Below are 18,297 nucleotides of genomic sequence, written 5' to 3' on the forward strand. Positions count from 1 at the left end.
CACTCAAATGCCTAGGACAGTGCCAACCACATAATAGGTACTCCAAAGATGCTTCCTACATTATTATTGTTATTATTATTATTTGTGTATGAATAGGCACTGGGACTCGAACCTGAATCTCTGGCATGGCAGGCAAGAACTCTGCTGCTGAGCCACCATGGCCCACCCTACATTAATTTATTTTAAGGATATACTCCAAGCACCAGTGTATTGGGAAATTAAGAACTACAACAGAGTACAGAAACTAATATGAGTAATTGTGTATACCACCTGTTCTGGTTTGAAATGATATATGTACTCTAAAAAAGCCACATTTTAATCCTAATCCCAATTTGTAAAGGTGGCTGTTTCTTCTAATCCCTATTCAGCATTATATGTGTGAACTGTAATTAGATTTTCTACCTGGAGATGTGATGTAATCAAGAGTGGTTGTTAAATGGATTAAGTGATGACATGTCTCCACCCATTCGGATGGGTCTTGATTGGTTTCTGGAGTCGTATAAAAGAGGAAACATTTTGGAGAATGGGAGATTCAGAGAGAGCAAAGAACACTGCAGCACCGCAAAGCAGAGTCCACAATCCAGCAACCTTTGGAGATGAAGTAGGAAAATGCCTCCTGGGGAGCTTCATGAAACCAGAAACTAGGAGAGAAAGCTAGCAGGTGACACCATATCCGCCATATGCCCTTTCAGCTAAGAGAAAAACCCTGACTGTGTTCACCATGTACCTTCTCACTTGAGAGAGAAACCCTGAACTTCATTAGCCTTCTTGAACCAAGATATCTTTCCCTGGAAGCCTTTGATTGGACATTTCTATAGACTTGTTTTAATTGGGACATTTTCTTGGCCTTAGAACTGTAAACTAGCAACTTGTTAAATTCCCCTTTTTAAAAGCCATTCCGTTTCTGGTATATTACCTTCTGGCAACCAGCAAACTAGAACACCACCCTAAATATGCTTGCTTCAACTTCTTTTGGAAAGTGATAAAATTGAAGTATTATACTATGATATCTGTTCTGTAACTACTTGTTGAAGTATACTTTGAAAATCATTGCTTTTTCTTTTTTATATATGTTATATTTAACAATAAAAAAAGTTTTGTTTTTTTGGGGGAGCGGGTGCATGGTCTGGGAATAAAATCCAGGTCTCCCGTATGGAAGGCGAGCATTCTACCACTGAACCACTGTGCAGTCTAAAAAATGTTTTTTTAAAAAAAAAGTATTATAGATGATTTTATGTCTCCTCTGTCCTCTGGTTCCTGTCCTTCCTCCTCAATCTCTTGAATTTGGTGTTTCTCACCAGCTTTTTTTTAAAAATATTTTTATTGCAAACAACAAACAAACATACAGTCATGACATGGTTACAATCAATGACTCACAATATCATCACATCGTTTTGTATTCATCACCATGATCATTTTTTTTAACATTTTCATCTCTCCAGAGAAAGAAAGATAAAAGAAAAAAGAAAAACTCGTACATGCCATACCCCTTATCCCTCCTTCTCATTGACCACTAGTATTTCACTCTGCTCAATTTATTTTAACCTTTGTGTCCCCTATTGTTTATTTCTTATCTATCCATACCATAGATAAAAGGAGCAACAGACACAAGGTTTTCACAATCACACAGTTACATTGCAAAAGCTATATCATTATATAATCATCTTCGAGGAACATGGCTACTGGAACACAGCTCTACAGTTTCAGGTACTTCACTCTAGCCACTCTAAAATACCATAAACTAAAAATGGGTTGTCTATATAATGTGTAAGAATAACCTCTCAACTCTCCTTGAATCTCTCAGCTACTGACACTTTGTTTCATTTCTCTCTTCCCCCTCTTGGTCAAGAAGGTTTTCTCAATCCCTTAATGCTGAGTCCCAGCTCATCCTGGGATTTCTGTCCCACCTTGCTACGCGGTTTACAACCCTGGGAGTTATGTCCCACGTAGAGGGGGGAGGGCAATGAGTTCACTTCCCATGTCAGCTGAGAGAGAGGCCACATCTGAGCAACAAAAGAGGTTCTCTGGGGATGACTCTTACGCATAATTTTAAGTAGGCTTAGCCTATCCTTTGCAGGGATAAGTTTGATAGGGGCAAACCTCAAGATTGAGGGCTCGGCCTATTGATTTGGTTGTCCCCACTGCTTGTGAGAATATCAGGAAATCTCCAAATGGGGAAGTTGAATTTTTCCCTCTTTCTCCCCATTCCCCCAAGGGGACTTTGCAAGTACTTCTTCTTTATTCACTGTTTAAATCACTCTGGGATTTATTGGGGCATCACACTAACTTGGACAAACCAACAAAATCTCATGCCCTATTCAAGGTTCCATGTACTTACGGCATTCAATTAAACTGTCCATATAAGTTAAATTAGGAAATGCACTAGTCAAAATATAAATTTTGCACCAAATAAACATTTCTCCCTTTAGTCGCACATAGCAGTTGAAGTTTTAAAATATGAATGACCATCTACTTTCAACACCCTGCAATATTGACATTCCTTTGTTCTTCCTCATGCAAAAGTATTTTTTAATTTGTACATTTAGTCACTGTTCTAGTTTGCTAGCTGCCGGAATGCAACACACCAGAGACAGATTGGCTTTTAATAAAAGGGGATTTATTTTGTTGGTTCTTCAGAGGAAAGGCAGCTAACTTTCCACTGAGGTTCTTTCTTACGTGGAAGGCACAAGATGGTCTCTGCTGGTCTTCTCTCCAGGCCCCTGGGTTCCAACAACTTTCCCCGGGGTGACTTCCTTCTGCATCTCCAAAGGCCTGGGCTGAGCTGCGAGTGCTGAGATGAGGAATGCCGAGCTGCTTAGCTGTGCTACTTTGCGGTCTCTCATTTAAGCACCAGGCAATTAAGTCAAACGTCACTCATTGCAGCAGACACGCCTCCTAGCCGACTGCAGATGTAATTGGCAACAAATGAGGTTCACATACTGTTGGCTTATGTCCGCAGCAACAAGACTAGGTATGCTCACCTGGCCAAGTTGACAACTGAATCCAACTAACACAGTCACTATCATTGTACACTCTAGGCATTCCTAAATTATACCACCTCAGTCCTTATTGTCTATCTTTCCTTCTGGTTTCATATGTGTCCCCAGCCCTTCTCCCTCTATCATTCTCATATTCAGCTTCCTTCAGTGTACTTACATTATTGTGCTACAATCAGGTAATATTGTGCTATTCATTTTTTAATTTTTACAATCAGTCCTATTGCACAATCTGTATCCCTTCAGCTCCAATTACCCAATCTCTCCCCTATTTCTATCTTATAATAACCTGTGTTCTTAACTGAAATTCTCCAGTTCCCTTATTAATGTTAGTTCGTATCAGTGAGATCATGCAGTATTTGTCCTTTTGTTTCTTTCTGGCTAATTTCACCCAGTGTAACGTCCTCAAGGCCTGTTCTAGTTTGCTAGCTGCTGGAATGCAATATACCAGAAATGGAATGGCTTTTAAAAAGGGGAATTTAATGAGTTGCTAGTTTACAGTTCTAAGGCCGAGAAAATGTCCCAATCAAAGCAAGTCTATAGAAATGTCCAATCTAAGGCATCTAGGGAAAGATACCTTGGTTCAAGAAGGCTGATGAAGTTCAGGGTTTCTCTCTCATCTGGAAGGGCACATGGTGAACACAGTCACAGTTTCTCTCTTGGTTGGAAGGGCACATGGCAAACAAGGCATCATCTGCTACTTTCTCTCCTGGCTTCCTGTTTCATGAAGCTCCCCAGGAGGCATTTTCCTTCTTCATTTCCAAAGCTTGCTGGCTTGTGGACTCTGCTTCGTAGTGCTGCAGCATTCTCTGCTTTCTCTGAATCTCCTTCTCTAAAACGTTTCCCCTTTTATAGGACTCCAATAAACCAATCAAGACCCACCCAAATGGGTGGAGACATGTCATCACCTAATCCCGTTTAACAACCACTCTTGACTAAATCACATCATCCAGGGAGATGATCTGATCGCAGTTTCAAACATACAGTATTGAATAGGGATTATTCTACCTTTATGAAATGGAATTTATGTTAAAACATGGCTTTTCTTAGGGGGCATACTTCCTTTCAACCAGCACAAGGCCCATCCACATTGTTACATGTTTCGAGACTTTATTCTGTTTTACAGCTGCATACTATTCCATTGTATGTATATACCACAGCTTGTTTAGCCACTCATCTCTGAATAGATACCTAGCAATGGTATTGCTGGATCATATGGCAATTCTATACTAAGTTTCTTAAGGAACTACCAAACTGCCTTTCACAGTGGTTGTACCATTTTACATTCCTACCAATAGTGGATAAATGTGCCTCTGTTTCCACGTCCTCTCCAGCACTTGTTTTCTGTTTTTTTTTAATGGCCATTCTGGTGGGTGTGAGATGATATCTCATTGTGGTTTTGATTTGCATTTCCCTAATAGCCGGTGAAGCTGAGCATCTTTTCATGTGCGTTTTAGCCATTTGTATCTCCTCTTCTCTCACCAGCTTTTGCCATTTATTTCATGTTCCCACCCTTTTTTCTGAACATCCCTGTTCTATTGTTGCCAGCTTCCAGAATGTGATATACCAGAAATGGAATGCCTTTTTAAAAGGGGAATTTATTAAGTTGCTAGTTTACAACTAAGGTCATGAAAATGTCCAAATTAAAGCAAGTTTATGTCCAAACTAAGGCACCAACAAGAGCTTACCTTTACTCAGAAAGATCAGTGAAGTTCAGGATTTCACTCTCAACTGGAAAGGCACACATGGCGAACATGGCGACATTTGCTAGCTTTCTCTCCAGGCTTCTTGATTCATAAAGCTCTCCCAGGGACATTTTCCTTTGTCATTCCCAAAGGTCTCTGACTGCAGGGGCTCTGTCATGGCTCTAAGAGGGACTCTCTCCAAAATCTTTCCTCTTTTAAAGGATTCCAGTTAAGGCCCACCTGGAATGGGTGGAGTCACATCTCCCTCTAATCAAAAATTAGAAAGTGAGGGGTAAGGGATATGGTATGTATAATTTTTTTTTCTGTTATTGTTTTATTTCTTTTTCTGTTGTCTTTTTATTTCTTTTTCTGAATTGATGCAAATGTTCTAAGAAATGATGAATATGCAACTATGTGATGATATTGAGAATTACTGAATATATATGTAGAACAGAATTATATGTTAATGTTTAATGTTTTTGTTTGTTCTTAATTTTTTAAATTAATAAATAAATTAAAAAAAATTAATACCCACATCAGGTGAGTCACATCTCCATGGGAATAATCAAAAAGCTCCCAGCCAGAAAGATTGAATGAGGATTAAAGGATATGGCTTTTCTGGAGTCCACCACAGATTTAAACCGGCACAATCCCAAATTTGCTTTGCCACTTATTTGCCATCTCCTTTAATGGCATCATCATCCCCCCCACCCCATTTCAGTTTGCTAAAACTGCCAGAATGCGATATACCAGAAACTGGTTGGCTCTTTTTTTTTTTGCATGAGCAGGCATTGGGAAATGAACCTGGTCTCTGACATGGCAGGCGAGAACTCTGCCTGCTGAGCCACGATGGCCTGTCCTGGGTTGACTTTTAAAATGGAGATTTATTAATTTACAATTTGCAATTCTTAGGTTGTAAAAATATCCAAATTAAGGCATCAATAGGATGACACCTGGACTCTGAAGAAAGGCTGCTAGCATCTGGGACACCTCTGTCACATGGGAAAGCACATGGCTGCGTCAGCTGGTCCTTCACTCCCCAGTTTCATTGCCTTCAGCTCCTGGTGCCAGTGGCTTCCTTTCTGTGTCCTGCAGGTCCTCCCTTAGCTTCTCTGGGACTTTTCTCTCTCTGTGAATCTCTGGGTGTTTCTCTGAGTTCTCTGGGCTTCTTCTGTGTGTCCTGTCCTCTCATAAAAGACTCCAGTAAGAGGATTAAGATCCACCTTGAATAGGTCTCAGTCACACCCATTTGGAGGGATTAAATGAATATGGCCTTTTCTTGGGTATATTAGATGCTTCATGCTAACACACACCCCAAATATCCCAATGGACTTCAATCAGTCCAGGATCTCCCTGCAGCAATCTAATCTGTTGTTAAATCCTGCTTTTGCTACCTTCAAAATATTTTTTAAAGTCCAGCTTGTCTTCATTTTCTTAGCCCAGACCCTCATTAGCCCTTGCCTGGTTATGGAGACAGCTTTCTACCTGGCTTTCCTGTTTTCAAACTATCTCTACTCTTTCCATCTTCCATGCTGACACCCCACCAACCAGAATTATTTTAGCCTCATTGGCTTTCTTGCTATTTTCCAAATTCTGCATACCCCTTCAAGGCTTTGCTTTGCACATACTATCTGGGGTACCCTTCCCCACCTTTTCACTTGACGAATTCAGACTCACTCCGTGAAACTGAACTTAGCATCAAAAACTTTCTCCTACTCTCTTGAATGGTCCATTAGAAACCCTTCATCTTTTTGTTCATAAATGTCTTTAACATTTACCATGTTTGATTACATGATGACCCACTGGAAAAGACACGTTACTATTCTAGTTCTTCTGTTTACTAGCTGTGTGCTACTGAAGATAATTTTTCTGAGCCTTAGTTCCTCATCTCTAAAATGGGAATGATGATGCCTTCTTCAAGGAGTTTTTCAGAAAATGTAAATATATAAATTATGCAAATTACAAAGCATGGTGCTTGGCATGTAGTGATCACACGGAAGTTAGCATATCAACTGTTTACAAATCAGTCTCCTGGGAAGGAAATGCCTTGAACCCAATTGTTCTGATAAAGCCCATCAGAAAATGACCATAGGAACACACAAGTGGTCAAAGTTACCTTTATTAACTTCCTGCAGCAAGGGAGACTGTCTACCGCGGGGGACCATGGAGCATCTCAGTGAAAGCTCTGGAGTGGCAGGAGCGTTGCAGAGGGGTCCTGCTTGTGTTGAACCCGTCTAAGGAGAAACCAGAGGAAGTGAGGTCAGCTCTGGTTTGGGTGCTGTCCTGAGGCGGGGGCTGGGGTTAGCAATTGCGCAGCTCAGTAATCTTTGTCCAGGAGGAAGGACATAGGGCTGAGGATATCATTGGTCAATCACTCAAAAGGGTATGTGGTCTGGGAAGGAATGTCCCATAAATAGCACCGTCTCAGGTTCAGGAACATCACAGCCTGATTACTAGTAGGGCTGAGCAGCAGTCTCAGGGTCCTAATTTCTTAGAAACTATAAAGTTAAGATAAAGTGGAATTCTGCGTCTGAAATTTAGCGCTGGGGGTGGGGGGACAGGACTAAGGAACCGTAGTTGGTTATCTGTGATGAAATGACCCACATGCCTCAGAGGTTTCAGACAAGAGTGTGTTGTCCCTATCTCACTGAAATGATTTCAAACCAACCAAATTCTTTCTAATCCATGATTTTAGAAACAAGAGAACAAGAGCAACTTTACCAGGTCTCAATTTCTATATGAAGTAAAGACTCAGGAAATGGCTGTAACCACTTAGAGGTCCTCAGAAATGCAAAATGCCCCCACTTGAGAACAGGGCCAACTATTGTTGTGATTGACTTTATTTTAGTCTTTGGTTGCTTATTTAAAAGGCAGAATCAGAAGGGGAGGGCAGTTTGATAATCCCTGCCTTTGGGGTACTAAAATTGGAGGAGTAAAGCCTAAAGTAGCCTCCTGTGGGAATCAGGGACTATAAATTAATTGGGACCCACTACTTCAAAGACTTCCTAAGATTATGGACCCTGCATGTCTAGTATGGCCCCTGCTGTGTTAATGGGGGAACCACCTCTCTGCTCTGTTAGCAGCAAAGCCAGAAGTCTCCCAAATGTCTTTGTTGGGGTTTCCTGGGGAGGAGGGATGCTGCAGTTATAGATGCATCTGCTGTAGTCAGCCCAGGGCTGGAAAGCCTACTCTGGGAGAACACCGGAGAGGGACGTCAGGGGCCTGCCTTTGGAGAGCAACAGACTGGGCCAGAGAAGGGCCAATGGACTAACTGGGGAAAGGTCTGTGAACTAACATAGGGAAAGGCCTGAGCTAATTTCCCTGATATACCCACACTGGAACCTGAAGCATTTAACACCGTTTCTAGGATGTAAACATTTAATAAATGAATGATGGATTTCATATGGTCTCAGTACTGGGAAATTTATCAAGTCCAACCTTTGCTTACACTGTACACGAATTTATTACACACTGGTGTTTCCTAATCTGTGGAGCACCAACCTCCTTTTGACTGCAAAGGATCCTAGAATACACATACGTATCAAACACTATTTTTAGACAGAATAAACACGTCTCCCACAGTGAATGGATACAGATACTATTCCAATCCAATCCAACTTCCTTTAAAAATTTTGCTTCATTCATAGCAAATTTTTATGCCCTCAGTAAGTGATATTTAAGGAACCACTATTTTTGGAACAAAAGCTCTCTATAATTTAAAAGGGTAGGAGCCCTGTAGTCTCCAGGCCTTTGTTTCTGCAGCCTCTGCTATGCTCCTGACCTCACAGGGTGGCTCATTCTGCTGGGCAGCTGTAGCTATTGGTGAATGTTTCTGCTTTATTTTAGTTTAATCTTCTGTCTTGAAGTTCCATGGCCTCTGTTCTATTTCTGCCCTTGGGGGACCTTGGGAAGAGAAGGGCCAGGATTAAAGTTACCTCTCTTAGAAATCTAATATGCTGTAAATACTATGTATTTATAGATTACAGTTCTGTCTTTAAATTATTCTGTCCCCTCCCTTGTCAATCTCCTAATTAGAAGGGGGAACAAAATCCATTGAAAGGGAAGACTAGTAAGAAAGACTCATTATTTCATAAATACAGAGGTAAGGCACTATTTGCCCCATGGGGTATAGGGTGGGCTCCGCCTGCTCAGACGTTTCATGTTGGTTTGTCAGACATGCCCTCGGTGCAGTAAGGACAAGGGAGTCCAGTCTGGAGTGGGCACTGAGGCCTGTGATAAGATGATTTGTTGGCTTTCTCTCCAAGCCTGTGGTTTGAGGGCACTGCAGAGCACAGTCAGTGGCCTCTAATGTTGGAGATTCCATATGGGGATGCACCTGCTCTGCCATTTGTGCAGTGAGCCTATTTGCTGGGCCTTACCTGGGGCTCTGACTCCCACCACTAGCCTCGGGCAGCTTTGTTTACTCAGATTTCAGAACCCCTGACGCCCTCAGTGGCGTCCGCTCTGAAGCTGGGCCTCTGCACACCCACATTTTCTCCATGGATACTGGGCCCTGCCAAGCAGCCAAGCTATTGTTTCCTCCTGCAGGGACTGGTAGGGATCTCAAGGCCTCCTAGTTCAGCCCTATTTGCTCTTGTCTTCACACTGATACAGTGTGGATGCTAGTTTGCAACCAGTTTGTATATTTGGGTCACCCTGACTAGATGCCTGACTCATTCGCTCAGCATGGATCCTCACGAAGTTTCACGCCAGCAAACATTTGGGTGATGTAGTAGTTAGTAAGCTGCCGGAATGTGATACATCAGAAATGGAACAGCTTTTATAAATGGGAACTTAATAAGTTACAAGTTTACAGTTCAAGGAAGTGAGAGTGTCCAAATTAAGACCTCAACAAAAGGTTACCTTCACTCAAGAAAGTCAATGGGTCAGAAACACCTCTGTCAGCTGGGTAGTCACGTGGCTGGCATCTGCTGGTCCCTTGCTCCTGGGCTCCATTGCTTTCAACCTCTGTTCCTGTGGGGTTCCTCACTTTGCTTCTTCAGGGCTGGCTTTTATCTCTTGACTTCCTTTGGCTCTCTCCAGGTTCTGGCTTGCTTAACATCTTATGGTGATGTCTGCTGGAATGTAAGCATCTCCAAACATCCATGTCTCTTTCTCCACATGCCCACATCTGTGTCAGCTCTGCTGAGAAGTTTCTGTCACCTCCGAGGCTTCTGTTGTTTCTGCCTCTCTCCAAAATGCTTCCCCTTTTAAAGGACTCCAGTAAACTAATCAAGACCCACCTGGAATAGGTGGAGAAACATCTCCATCCAATCAAAAGTCACACCCACAATCGGGTGCCTCAATCTTTATTATCTAATCAAAGGTTCCAACCTACAGTATTGATTTAGGATTAAAAGAAACAGCTCTCTCCACAAAATTGGATCAGGATTAAAACATGGCTTTCCTGGGGTACATAATACTTTCAAACAAACACAAGTAGAAATTACCAGGGAGGGTCAGGGAGGCGAAAGGTGAATAAAACACAGTCCCTGTACCCAAGGAGCTCCCAGCTAGTAGGAGAAAGAAATTATTAGAGTAAATGCCACAAGTACAATGGATTTATTGATTTTATTTTTAAAAATATTTTTACTGAGATATCTTCACACACATACATTCCATCCAAAGTATACAATCAATGGCTCACAAAATCCTCACATGGTTGTGTATTCATCACATGATCATTTTTAGAACATTTGCATCACTCCAGAAAAAGAAATAAAAAGAAAAAACTCATATATCCAATACCCCTTACCACTTCCTCTCATTGACCACTAGTATTGCAATCTATGCTTTTTTTTAACCTTATGCTCCCTTGTTTTTACTTATTTATTGTTCTTATTTTTTACTCATCTGTCCATACCCTGGATAAAAGAAACATCAGACACAGGGTTTTCACAATCACACAGTCACACTGTAAAAGCTATATAGTTAGACAGTCATTTTCAAGGATCAAGGCTATTGGACACAGTTCAACAGTTTTGAGTACTTCCCTCTAACCCCTCCAATACACCATACTCTAAAATTGGATATCTATTTAATATGTAAGAATAACCTCCAGAATAACCTCTTGACTCTGAAATCTCTCAGCCTCTGAGACTTTATTTTGTCTCATTTCTCTCTTCCCCCTTTTGGTCAAAAAGGCTTTCTGATTCCTATGATGCCAGGTCCTGGCTCACCCTCTAGAGTCAGGTCCCATGTGGCCAGGGAGCTTTATACCCCTGGGAGTCATGTCCCATGTAATGGGGAGGGCAATGAGTTCACCTGCCAACTTGGCTTAGAGAGAGAGAGGCCACATCTGAGAAACGAAAGACGTTCTCTGGGGGTGAATTTAAGGCATAATTATCTGTAGGCTTAGCTTCTATTTTGCAGAAATAACTTTTATAAGGGTGAGCCCCAAGATTGAGGGTTCAGCCTATTGAATTGGTTGTCCTCACTGCTTGTGAGAATATCAGGAATTCCCCAGATGAGGAAGTTGACTATTTCCTCCTTTCTCCCCAGTCCTTTTTGGGGGCTTCTTGATGACTGATTCAATCTCTTTAATTGTGATTGGCTTGTTGAGGTCATCTATTTCTTCTCAAGTCAATGTTAGTTGTCCATGCCTTTCTAGGAAGTTGTTCATTTCATCTATGTTATCTAGTTTATTAGCAGATAGTTGCTAATAGTATCCTCTCATTGCCTCCTTTTTTTCTGCAGGGTCAGTGATTATGTCCCCGCTCCCAATTCTGATTTTATTTATTTGGGTCCTCTCTCTCTCTCTCTCTCTTTTTGCCAGCCTAGCTAAGGATCTATTAATTTTATTGATTTTCTCAAAGAACCAACTTCTGGTTTTGTTGATTTTCTCTGTTGCTTTCATATTCTCAATTTCATTTATTTCTGCTGTAATCGTCATATTTCTTTCCTTCTGTTTGCTTTTGGGTTAGTTTGCTGTTCTTTCTCTAGTTCTTCCAGGTGAACAGTTAACTCCTAGATTTTTTGCTCTTTCTCCTTTTATAAATACAGGCATTTAGGGCAATCAATTTCCCTCTCAGCACTGCCTTTGCTGCCTCCCATAAATTTTGATATGTTGTGTTTCCATTTTCATTTGCCTCGAGATGTTTACTGATGTCTCTTGTAATTTCTTCCTTGACCCATTGGTTGTTTAAGAGATTATTGTTTAGCCTCCATGATATATCTGTGAATTTTTCTGTCCTTCTGCCTGTTGATTTCCAACTTCACTCCATTATGAACCCAGAAGGTGTTTTGCATAATTTCAATCTTTTTAAATTCTTTGAGTGAATATAATTATTTTATTTAATTAGTGACCCAGCATATGGTCCATCCTTGAGAATGTCCCATGAGCACTTTGAGAAAAATGCATATCTTGCTGTTGTGGGGTGTGATGTCCTATAAATGTCTGTTAAGTCTAGTTCATTTATCATACTATTAAAAAATATCTGTTTCCTTATTGCTCCTCTGTCTAGATGCTCTATAATGGATTTATATTTGAAAGAGGAAAGCCCAAAATGCTAGGAGGTACAGCCACAATTCTTCTAGAGGAGCTGGAAAGCCTTCCCATTGGGCTAGTGTTTGAATGAGTTTAGGTCTCTACACTGAAGGAGGACAGGGGACTGCAAGGCTGCCCCACTGCCCAACTTCAGGGCTCCTTTCACACCGTACTCCATGGGAATGTCAACCCTACAGGGGCCAACATGGAAGCACTGTGAGGGGAGGATTGAGGACAGTATATATGGTAAGGGGATCCACCCTCTGCGAAGTCAGTGTGGTTTTATTTCCACACCTACCAGGTCTGTAGTGATCTGTCATATGAGAAAATAATTCAGAGGCTCTGTGGCAGGCCAAATCAGAGCCTACTGCCCCCATCCAACCAGAGTCTACCACATCTTCTTCTTCTTTTTTTTTTTTTTTTTTTAACTTTTTTTATTGTATAGTATAGCATATATACAAAGCAAAGAAGGGAAAAAGCCATAGTTTTCAAAGCACTCTCCAACAGGTAGTTACAGGACAGATTCCAGAGTTTATCATGGGCTACCATGCAATCTTTTGAGATTTTTTTCTTCTAGCTGCTACAAAATATAGGAAGTTAGATGGAATAAATATTTTTTTATCATCACAATTGACCTTTTTGTGAAAAATAACACATATACAAAAAAGCAATAAATTTCAAAGCATAGCACAACAATTAGTTGTAGAACAAATTTCAGAGTTCTGTATGGGTTACTATTCCACGATTTTAGGTTTTTATTTCTAGCTGCTCTAAGATACTGGAGACTAAAAGAAATATCAGTATAATGATTCAGCAAGGATACTTGCTTGTAAAACCCTACCTTCTCTGTGTAACTCCACCATCACCTTTGAACTTTCTCCTACTCTTTAGGGGTATTTGGGCCCAATCTAATTTTTTCATGTTAGAAGAGGCTGTCAATAATATGGGGTAGGGAGATGGAACTATCTGATGTTCTGGAGAGCCTGGCCCCTCTGCATTTCAGGACTTATCTGGTCCAGGGACCCATCTGGACGTTAAGGTTTCTGGAAAGTTACCCTAGTGCATGGAATCTTTGTAGAATCTTATAGGTGTTCTTTAGAATTGGCTGGAATGGTTTTGGTTGGTGTTTGGCAAGCTGTGATGAGTAACAATGTCTAACTGAAGCTTGCTTAAGAGCAACATCCAGAGTAGCCTCTCGACTCTATTTGAACTCTCTCAGCCACTGATACTTTATTAGTTACACTTCTTTTCCCCCTTTTGGTCAAGATGGCATTGTTGATCCCACAGTGCCAGGGCCAAACTATCCCTGGGAGTCATCGCTGACCCTACCACTTTTAAATAGTGTTTTTCTTGATTCAGTACTAACCCTGTTACTGCAGCCCTTAAACTGTTTCCAGAGCTTTGAGAAAAATGTTTCTGTCAGTTCTTCCTGGTTGTTCAAAATTTCTGGCCCAGGGAGGGTAGGGATGGAGCCCTGAAGTGTCTCACTCCAGCATCTTGATCAGGACAGAAGTTTTTTTTTTCAATACCACCTTTATGAAGTTCATTCATTTTTGTAGTTATTAAGAGATGAGAAATTCTGAATAGTAGGTGCATATAACCCCTGCTGGCTAGACTTCATGAAGGCTGGGCAAGAGCAAATGAACTGTCTCCCAGCACTAGCTTATTTTCCCTGATTGGACTCTTGCCTTGAGGAGCTGACATTCTGGAGCCTTAGTCTCTCGATGAACACTTGCCACCACAGAAGGGTGCCCAGAGGGTTGGGCACAGATAAGAGTGATCTACTCTGCCTGAGACGTCAGAGGACACCCCACAGAGTGGGTTAAGTTTGGTCCCAGATCTGACCTTTACAGTTCTGCACCTTTCGTTTCCACCTAAGGAAGGTATCATCCCCACGTTACAGAAGGTCTGTTCTGGCGGCTTCACAAATCCACACCACAAAGAAATTATGAGAAGTGCAGCCATTGAGTCAAGGAGCACTCCTGCTTGCTTAAAATAGAGAGGATTTCTAAGCTCCCTGGGGAAATTTTCCTTCTGAGTGTGAGTAGCTTCTGAGGATGCCTCGTTCCCTCCTGGCTGTCTCTGCTGTTACTTAATGGTAGTCAAGCTGCTACTGTCAGGAGCAAGTTGACCATATCAAAGGTACAGCTACTTAGGAATCCATAACATTGGTAGCATTTGTATGCCTTTATTATATTCATTAATTTATCAAAAACATATTTGTTGAGCACCTAATATATGTGTAAATGTATTGGCAACAAAAATTTAGACAATTACCATTTTGTGGGATAAGTGCTATGACATATTTAAGTACAGGCTGTCATGGGAGTAGTGGGACAACCTAACCCAAACTGGGAGGGTGGGATCAGGGCAGGCTTCCTGGAGGAGAGGATATCCTAAACTAAGAACTGAAGAATAAGCAGCAATTATCCAGGCAAAGAAGAGAAGAAACATGCCACGCAGAAGGAAAATACATGCAAATGTCCAGCACCTAGGCTGAGCACATTCAAGACCTGGAAACTGAAGGGAAATGAATGAGATAGTAGGTGTGGAAGGCCACAAAGGCTGGATCCTGAGGACTCTCGTAAGCTGTGTTGAGAAGTTTGGACAGTAGGGGAATAACATTGTTAGAATTGTGTTTTAAAGGATCGATCTGGATCCAAAGAGTATGGGTGAGGCAGGATAAGCCTCTGGAAAACCAGCTGGAAGGCCATGACTGTTTTTCAAAGTGAACAAGTAATAATGGTTTAGGTCAAAGAAATGGCAGCAGGGATGGAGAGAGACAGAGGGATTTGAGAGAGAATTAAAAAATAAATTAAACAGGATTTTGGATTGATGGCTTCTGAGGGTGAAGAAGAGTAAGAAGTCAAGGGTCCCCAGTTTCCCAACTTGGGCCATTAGGGAGAAGATGTCAACCTACAGATATATATACTTACAGATGAGGTATATAGGAGGCAGAACATGCTGGAAGATAATGGGTTGAATTTTGGACAAGCTGAATTGAGAAGCCTGTGGAACACTCAAATGGAGATATCCAGTAGAGAGCTCGCTATATGTAAGATGACTGTTTGTCCTGGTTCTCCAAGGATAGTCTGTTGGCTCCAAGTTCATACCTGTTGTCCCATACCTATTGTAATTACCAACAACTCTCCTTTACTCCTTTTTTACCATCTTTTGCTCTCAGGCATGTATCTTTTGGTTTAAAGAAAAAACTTGTGTGATCATCCTAGGTATGGGTCTAAAGTTCAGGAGAAAGTTCAGGGAGATTCCAGAATTGTCTTAGAACAGATAATAATCAAAGTTTTGGAAAAGCATTACATCACCCAGGAATGAAGCAGTATACAGTGTGAAGAGGAGGGGTCTTAGGTGGAAACTTAAAAAAACAAACAAACAGCATTTAAGATATGGGCAGAAGCAAAAGAAGACGTTAAGGGATGTAGGCTTTTTTTTTTAATTTAAAAATATTACAAGAAAGAAACGCCTACATTCTTAATATATGTTCATTCTGTTCTACATATATAATCAGTAATTCACAATATCATCACATAGTTGCATATTCATTATCATGATCATTTCTTAGAATATTTGCATCAATTCAGAAAAAGAAATAAAAAGACAACAGAAAAAAATTCATACATATCATACCCCTTACCCCTCCCTTTCATTGATCACTAGCATTTCAATCTAAATTTATTTTAACATTTGCTCCCCCTATTGTTTATTTTTATTCCATATGTTTTACTTGTCTGTTGATAAGGTAGGTAAAAGGAGCATCAGACACAAGGTTTTCACCATCACACAGTCACATTGTGAAAGCTATATCATTGTTCAATCATCATCAAGAAACATGGCTACTGGAACACAGCTCTACATTTTCAGGCAGTTCCCTCCAGCCTCTCCATTACATCTTCAATAACAAGGTGATATCTATTTAATGCGTAAGAATAACCTCCAGGATAACCTCTCAACTCTACTTGGACTCTCTCAGCCATTGACACTTTATTTTGTCTCATTTCGCTCTTCCCCGTTTTGGTTGAGAAGATTTTCTCAATCCCTTGATGCTGAGTCTCAGTTCATTCTAGGGGTTTTCTCAATCCCTTGATGTTGAGTTTCAGCTCATTCTAGGATTTCTGTCCCACATTGCCAGGAAGGTCCACACCCCTGGATGTCATGTCCCACGTAGACAGGGAGAGGGCAGTGAATTTGCTTGTTGTGTTGGCTGGAGACAGAGGCAGCATCTGAGCAACAAAAGAGGTTCTCTTGGGGGTGACTCTTAGGCCTAATTTTAAGTAGGCTTGACCTGTCCTTTGTGTGGTTAAGTATCATATGAACAAACCCCAAGATTGGGGGCTCAGCCTATTGCTTTGGTTGTCAGCACTACTTGTGAGAATATCAAGAATTCAACTTGGGGAAGTTGAATTTTCCCCTTTCTCACCATTCCCCAAAGGGAACTTTGCAAATACTTTTTTATTCACTGTTAAAATCACTCTTGGATTTATTGGGGCATCACTCTATACAAACCAACAAAATCTCATACCCTATTCAAGGTTCTATGTACTTATGGTGTTCAGTTAAGCTGTCTACACAAGTTACATTAGGAAATGCACTAGTCAAAATATAAATTTTATACCAAATAAACATTTTTTGCTTTAGTCTCACACATAAGTTAAAATTTTTTTTAAAATTTATTTATTAATTAAAAAAATTAAGAAACCAAATAAAACATCAAAATAGATAATCAGTAATTCACAATATCATCGCTTAGTTGCATATTCATCATTTCTTAGAACATTTGCATTAATTCAGAAAAAGAAATAAAAAGACAATAGAAAAAGAAATAAAACGAACACAGGAAAGAAAAAACAAAAGATCATACCTACCATACCCCTTTCCCCTTGCTTTCATTGATCACTAGCATTTCAAACTAAATTTATTTTAGCATTTGTTCCCCCTATTATTTATTTTTATTTTTTTATTTTTTTATTAACGGAAAGAAAGAAAAAAAGAAAAAAAAAGAAATTAACACAACATTTAGAAATCATACCGTTCTACATATGCACTCAGTAATTCTTAACATCATCACATAGATGCATGATCATCGTTTCTTAGTGCATTTGCATCGGTTTAGAGGAACTAGCGACACAACAGAAAAAGATAAAAAATGTTAATATAGAGAAAAGAAATAAAAGTAGTAATAATAGTAAAAAACAACAACAAAAAACCCCTATAGCTCAGATGCAGCTTCATTCAGTGTTTTAACATGATTACTTTACAATTAGGTAATATTGTGCTGTCCATTTTTGAGTTTTTGTATCTAGTCCTGTTGCACAGTCTGTATCCCTTCCGCTCCAATTACCCATTATCTTACCCTGTTTCTAACTCCTGCTGGACTCTGTTACCAATGACATATTTCAAGTTTATTCACATCAGTGGGACCATACAGTATTTGTCCTTTAGTTTTTGGCTGGACTCACTCAGCATAATATTCTCTAGGTCCATCCATGTTATTACATGCTTCATAAGTTTATCTTGTCTTAAAGCTGCATAATATTCCATCGTATGTACATACCACAGTTTGTTTAGCCATTCTTCTGTTGATGGACATTTTGGCTGTTTCCATCTCTTTGCAATTGTAAATAACGCTGCTATAAACATTGGTGTGCAAATGTCCGTTTGTGTCTTTGCCCTTAAGTCCTTTGAGTAGATACCTAGCAATGGTATTGCTGGGTCGTATGGCAATTCTATATTCAGTTTTTTGAGGAACCGCCAAACTGCCTTCCACAGTGGTTGCACCATTTGACATTCCCACCAACAGTGGATAAGTGTGCCTCTTTCTCCGCATCCTCTCCAGCACTTGTCATTTTCTGTTTTGTTGATAATGGCCATTCTGGTGGGTGTGAGATGATATCTCATTGTGGTTTTGATTTGCATTTCTCTAATGGCCAGGGACATTGAGCATCTCTTCATGTGCCTCTTGGCCATCCGTATTTCCTCTTCTGGCAGGTGTCTGTTCAAGTCTTTTTCCCATTTTGTAATTGGGTTGGCTGTCTTTTTGTTGTTGAGTTGAACAATCTCTTTATATATTCTGGATACTAGACCTTTATCTGATATATCATTTCCAAATATTATC

General features: G+C 40.4%; 1 long non-coding RNA gene across 1 annotated transcript in view; it reads left to right on the forward strand.

Annotated features, from left to right (window-relative positions):
- The window catches only part of LOC143650706 (uncharacterized), a 29,452-nt gene that overhangs the window by 1,438 nt on the left and 9,717 nt on the right, over nucleotides 1-18,297 (forward strand). Inside the window, exon 2 of the long non-coding RNA XR_013159645.1 lies at nucleotides 6,817-6,940. This is a non-coding gene — a long non-coding RNA (uncharacterized LOC143650706). The remainder of the gene's footprint in view (nucleotides 1-6,816; nucleotides 6,941-18,297) is intronic.

This window comes from Tamandua tetradactyla, chromosome 1 (genome assembly GCF_023851605.1).
Source record: "Tamandua tetradactyla isolate mTamTet1 chromosome 1, mTamTet1.pri, whole genome shotgun sequence".
NCBI lineage: Eukaryota > Metazoa > Chordata > Mammalia > Pilosa > Myrmecophagidae > Tamandua > Tamandua tetradactyla.